Source organism: Gossypium hirsutum, chromosome D04 (genome assembly GCF_007990345.1).
Source record: "Gossypium hirsutum isolate 1008001.06 chromosome D04, Gossypium_hirsutum_v2.1, whole genome shotgun sequence".
Classification (NCBI taxonomy): domain Eukaryota; kingdom Viridiplantae; phylum Streptophyta; class Magnoliopsida; order Malvales; family Malvaceae; genus Gossypium; species Gossypium hirsutum.
In genome coordinates this window covers 15,056,720-15,063,776 of record NC_053440.1, presented here as the reverse complement: position 1 = coordinate 15,063,776, position 7,057 = coordinate 15,056,720, and positions in this window count along the sequence as shown.

Here is a 7,057-nt window from a genome sequence, read left to right as displayed (position 1 = left end):
TTAATATGGTTTAAAACATTAATTTTAAACTTTGTTCAAATTTATATATATTTATAAATAATTAACTTGAGTTAGTTTATGTTTGTACATAATGGTTTTTATTTAATCCTTAGTAATTTTATGAATATATATTTTTTAGAGATAATATATATGTTGTCTCAAAATTTCATCACTTTTGTATTTAATTGGTACCTAAATATTTTTGGACTTAACCGGTTCATGAACTTGGAGTCTCACACATTTTGGTAATTATGTTGTAACATTGTTAGAATGTGATGATGTGGTATAGCCATGCTATAATAGTTAACACATGTGAGTCTAATATTATGACATGTAGCAAGTACTAATAAAAATAAAAAATATATAAATTTATTAAAATTTATAGGGTTAATATGCAGATTTACCACTATACTTTAATTGGAAATTGAAAATGATCATTATACTTCACTTTGATTGAGATTTGCCATTCTCCTTGTGAACTAGAGACTTCTGAACTAGAGATAAATTTATCATTATACTTTAACCCTGTATTTAATTTTATGGCTTTACTTTTATTTGGTAAAATTTTGCCACTAAATTTAATTTTTTTAGTAAATTTTGCTATTCAATTTTAATTTAAAACAATTCGAATACAAAATTTATTAAAAATATTTTTTATATTTTATTTTAATATTTAATAATTATAAGTTAATTAATATAATATTAAAATTAAATAAATATTATTTTATAAAAATAAGTTTTTTCTTTTACAATATATGTATTTTTATTTTTCAATTTTTTATTTCATTAAATAAAAATTCTAATACTAATTTTTAATATCTATAAGTTAAATAATTTTCAAGTATTAAAATAAAATATTTGAAAGAATTTTTCTTATCAAATCAGGTTTTCAAATCATCAAAATTAATATTGAGTGGTAAAATTTAATTTTAAAAAATCAAATTTGAGGGCAAAATTTAGTAAAATTCAAAGTTTAGTGGTAAAATTTAATCACATAAGAGTTGAATGGCAAATTTACTCATAATTTCAAAATATAATTGTAATACCCAATTTTAGCTCAGACTCACATATGGAAACATAATCTTCAAGGATATGTAATCTTAGATATGATATGCAATCTTAAATATGATATATGCAATCTTAGATATGATATATGCAATCTTAGAAGATATGATTTTGTAATCTTAGAGATTTAATTTGTAGATACCCTTTAATCTTAGCCGTTGATATAATTGATCTGTACCGTTGGATTTGGGGAGGCTCAACTATAAATAGAGGCCTCTCCCTTCATTGCCAAGGACGAAAGTTGGGAATAATAATAATTCTTAAGAGTATTCCCTCAAATTTCTCTTTCTCTTGCGTTTTTATTTTCTTTGGCGTGTTCAATAGGGTCCTTTCGACTTCATTTATTTGCGAATTTAGGCCCAGAATTTACGTCAAAGCTCGATTTAGTCTTTTTTATTTATTATTTATTATTATTAAATTTGATTTTCTTGTTATTAAGTTATTATTATTATTATTATTACAATATATACATACGCATATTGTTTTACAATAATATATATACATGCATTTGTTTAAAAAAAAAACTTTCATAAACACATGCACATATTATATATTATATATATATTATTCTGTTTGCATAACTTTTATATACATATATATATTTACATTTTATATACATATACATTTTTTATTTCCTAACTTTTATATGCATATATATACACTTTTATATTTTTTTACTTTGATAAATATGTATATACGTATGTTTCCTTATATTATTCTTCAAAATTTTATATATATATATTTTTCTAAATTAATTAATTTCAATATATGTAATTATTATTATTTGTTTTTATATATATCTAATTATCTTTTTTATAATCTATTTATATGTAGATAATTTTTTTATATATGTACATGTACATATTTATATATTTTTCTAATGAATATTTTTATATCTATATATATATACACATATATCTATGTTTTTTTTATTTTCGAACATGCTTAAATACATACTTATATTTTTAAAGCATATTTTATAATTTATATGTATATATTTATATATTTTTTTATTGTATTATGTATTTTGTTTGTATAAATTTATAATCCAAATTTTTATATGCAAATCATATGTATGTCTTTTATTCTTTATAATTTCAATGTATATATTTTATATTTTTTTATTTTTTATTTCCTTCATTTGTTTATTGATTTATATTTTCATTTATATTTTGTTCATTTATTTGATACTTTGCATGTCATGGATTATTGTTTTTTTGTATATTAATTTCGTTTATTTATTTGTTTATATTATTTCTATGCCATTGTTGTATTTGTTATCGTGACATTTATACATACTTTCAATATAACATTACGTCATCTTTTTACTCGAATTTAAAAAGGGAAAATTTTTAAAATAGAGATAATACTCGTATTTAGAATTTTCAAGAAAATTGAGCACTGACGTATTGGGTTCCAATTTTCTTCGTTAAATCTAATAATCAAGAATTGCTCTTTAATCAAATAAAATAAAACTTGTCATCGGGAATTTAATATGTTGTGTCCTAACGTATTGGATGTGATACGTTGATTTCTCGAGATAAAGATTTTTTTTAAAAAATAAAGGAAATGTTGAATGTTTGGGATTTTAAGAAATCGTGCCCTAACGTATTGGGCTACGATTTCTTCATAAATTTTGAACAATTAAATATTTTCTTAAATTTTATTACGCGAGTTTTTTTGGACTAACTCATCTTGAAGAGAATAAAATGTTGTGCCCTAACGCATTGGGTGTGATATTTTTTTTTCAAAATGAGAAAGTCTTAATAAATAATTTAATTTAACTAAGGATAGTATTTATTAACTCTCGACATTAAGACACGAATTAATCAACTTGGTACCAAATTTTGGGCATTACGAGGGTGTTAATCATTCCTCATACGTAACTAACTCCCGAACCTGTTCTTCTAAAACTCGTAGACCAAAGTTATTTTAGGTGATCCAATCACATCTCAATAAAAGATTGGTGGCGACTCCCGTTTTCATCGACAACTAATTTTTGTTATTTTCCAAAAATAAAAATGGTTTCGACAGCTTGGCGACTCCGCTGAGGAATTTTTTAAAAAAGAGAGTCGAGCCACAAAGTTGATTAATTCTTGTCTTATGGTCGAGAAAATTTTGTTTTTTTTAAAAAGAAATTTCATGGTATCCTGTTGCATTCATTATTTATTGCTTAATAGATTTAAGTATTGTTTGCATTACACATTACATGAGTCGAATAATTTTACCCTTTTAAGTGGGAGCGAGAAACTAGTCCTTCGTGAGGTTTTCACCTCCATGCAGGGTAGTGGACCGCTTTCGGGATACATCCGTACCTATGTCTTCGTGAGATTTTCATCTCCGTACAGCCATAGGGAAATGTATTCCCCTGAACTAAACTCGACCCATATGAGCCTATAATGGGTGAGGATCGAGGAATCTGTTGGTTCGAGTACCTTTGCTCTAGAAGCCAAACCTCATATAGTGAACCTTAGGAATCCACACTAGGCAGAGCTACACTGAACCCTAGTAAATGCCCGAATAGGTGTTTTTACTATTTCTTGATTACTTTCAATGTTTATATATGATACTGACTTTTCGTGTTTTATTGTATGACATGGCATTTCATTAAAAGAGGTGTTGATTCACATTTGATTACTAACTTAGAAAGCTTGTCATAAGAAAATGAATTTCTTGATAAAATGGAAAATAATACGGCTGCCTGAATATATTCCTAGAAACACAAGAAGGGCGATGGAAGAATTCGTGACTTTACTCCGTTGCCCAAGGATTCAAGATGACAAAGATTATTCGAGAGCCGCTGAACTTTCTTAAAGAGAAGCCAACAAGCATCACGAGGATGAGTGAGCAATGAGTTGCAGCCTGGATCAAGCAAAGAGGAGATGGAAGAGATGTCCCTTTTGAAGAGTTCGTGAGATTTATCTTAACGCTCGAATGAAGAAGAGGATCGAATGTCTTCGCGTATGAGGGCAAGGCCATATAAATATCCATTTTATGTAAATAGATTCGTTTTCTAGAAAAGTTTTCTAAATGTAATTGAATCAGAATCAATGTCTCTTTAGACATTCATTTCATCCATCTGCATTCCATGACATCATATGCATTGAAAGAGTCTAATTGAGTAAATTTATTTCAATTAATCTAGAAACCAACCAACCCACCAGACACTACTACGGTACTCGATCAAAAACTAAGGACATGGACCAAAGAATGGAAAGGCTAGAACAATTCCAAAAGGAGATGCAGGATCAGCTTCAACAACAAATGAATAAACAGCTTGAGAAAATTTTGCAAAAAATAATGGACATAATGATGGAATCTTAGGGGAAAATGATAACTCAGTTAACTCAGTTGTTGACTAGAGAAGTTGATAAAGGAAAGGGCTCTGTGCTCAATGTTGAAGAAGGAGACAGTGAGGGACCTGTTTATCCCCCAGGCTTTACCCCTCAGCATGTTGAGGTATATCCGCGCAAATTCTCTGTCACCATCAAGCCTCAGCAGTTTCAGGCTGGTGCTGTAACACCAATAAATTTTCAAGCGGGGTCAGGCTTTAATCCCGGAGACAACCTTGTTAATCCTGCTATCCCTGACTTCGACGAAACAGTTGGGAAAGAGAAAATGAAGGATGAATTGCCAAAACAGCTAGAAGAAAAGTATAAATGGCTGGAAGAAAATTTAGAGCGATGGAAAATACTGAAAGTCATTATGGGGTTGATGCTAAAGAATTGAGCTTGGTTCCTGGTTTAGTACTCCCTTACAAGTTGAAAATGCCTGAGTTTGAGAAGTACAATGGAACTAGTAGCCCCGGAGCTCATATAACTATGTTTTGTAGGTGGATGACTGGGTATGTTAATAATGACCAACTGCTGATACATTGTTTCCAGGATAGCCTCGCAAGGGCAACATCCAAGTGGTACAACCAATTGAGTCGTACCAAGATTAATTCATGGAGAGATTTAGCACAAGCATTTATAAAGCAGTACAGTCATGTAACCGACATGGTACCTGATAGAATCACTCTACAAAACATGGAAAAGAAGCCGGTGAAAGTTTTAGGCAATACGCACAGAGGTGGAGGGAGGTCGCCATCCAAGTTCAGCCACCGCTCTTGGAAAGGGAAATGACAATGCTATTTATAAATACATTGAAAGCTCCGTTCATCACTCATATGTTAAGAAGTGCCACAAAAAACTTTTCTGACATAATCATGAATGGTGAAATGATTAAAAGCGCCATAAGGAGCGGAAAGATTGATGTTGGAGGAAATAATAGAAGACAAGCCTCAAAAGAAAAAGAAAATGAGGTGAATAGCGTTAATACGTACAGCAAATCGATTGCTAATCAGCAGGGTTGATCAAGACAAGAATCATATGTGAAGCAAGGTACTGAAAAACTCCAGTTCACGCCAATTCTAATGTCGTACAAGGAGCTGTATCAAAGCTTATTCGATGCGCATGTTGTTTCTCCTTTACATGTGAAGCCTCCACAGCCTCCATATCCTAAATGGTATGATGCAAGTGCACAATACGATTATCATGCGAGAATTACGAGACACTCAATAGAGAATTGCATTACCTTCAAAAAGTTAGTTGAAAAATTCATTAACATGGGTATTCTCAAGTTGGATGACTCATTTAATGCAGAAAATTCGCTACCCAATCATGATTGACAATGGGGTGAATGCAATATATGAAGAGATGTTGGGAAGTGTTCACATCAATGACATATAGGAAGACGCAAATGAAATGGGGACCTTGTTAGATATCCGCCATTATAAATCTGGGAGTGTTCTAAGTAATTGAATTGCGGAAGAAATCCCTGTAGTTTTTAAAGATTATTTAGAGTAATGTTCAGAACATTTTTGTTGTTTTTAGCCTAAAAATGATAGAAATTCCTTTGTGAAATAGGCTCATGTCTAAACGTCATTATCCTAATAAAATACATCTTTGCATTCATTTTTGAGCCAATATTTTTTCATTCTTTTTGAATTAATTATTCTTTCATTCTTTTAAATTTTCTTCCACATCATTCTTTTATTCATAATTATATTGTACAAATAGTTATTCATAAATACATTCTTTTATATTGGGCCCTAGATATCAATAACATGAGTGACGCTGCTATAGGCTCAGAATTTCCTTTTGAGCGAGGTATGTGTTTAGAGGGATTTCATGACTTTGAAGATGACATAGATTATAGCCTATTTCCGGACTTGTTAAGGATGGTAGAACAAGTCGAGAAACGGATCTTACCCTACAAAGAATCATTGGGATACATGACTTCTCCTTATATGGGGCATGAAGGTCATTTAGTCGATCTCGCCAAAAGAATCTGACGATCATTGATTCATCTTTGTGGTCGTCAGTTACTTTATGAATGGAAATTTCTTCATATGCCAATGTCACAAAGTCGACAGTTAGCAAATTCGTGAAAAATCATATGTCAGTATGGAACGCCAAAAGGATCACATCTGACAATGTACTAAATTTGAACAATGGCACAATATCAAAAATTTGCAGTCTGTTCACGATTAATGCCATATCACCCAAAAAAAAGATGGCGCGAAAAAAACTCTACCGGGGCAATGCCTTTCTCTTGGGCCCATCGCGGTTTTGCCTATTGAAGATAAAATTCTTTCTTTCTGAGTTTTTGAATCCAATTCCGATTGACGAGGAATGTTCAAAGTTGTCCATCATGGTCAAATGTGCTAAAAGCAAATGGTGCAAGTTCACAAAAAAGGTCCATCCTAGAGAATTCCTTGAGAGGGACCTAGTATTGAAGAAGATACTTCCCATACAAAAAGAACTTCATCCCAAACTGGGAAGGACCTTATGTGAAAGCGTTGATTTTAATCAAAAAGGATAACAAGGACATGCCTAATCCTATGAGTTCAGATTCAATAAAAAATATTTCAAAAAAAAGAAGAGCAAAAAAAAAAGAGAGAAAAAAGAAAGAAAATGGAGAGGCCAAGGTGAAAACCCGCAAAAGGCGC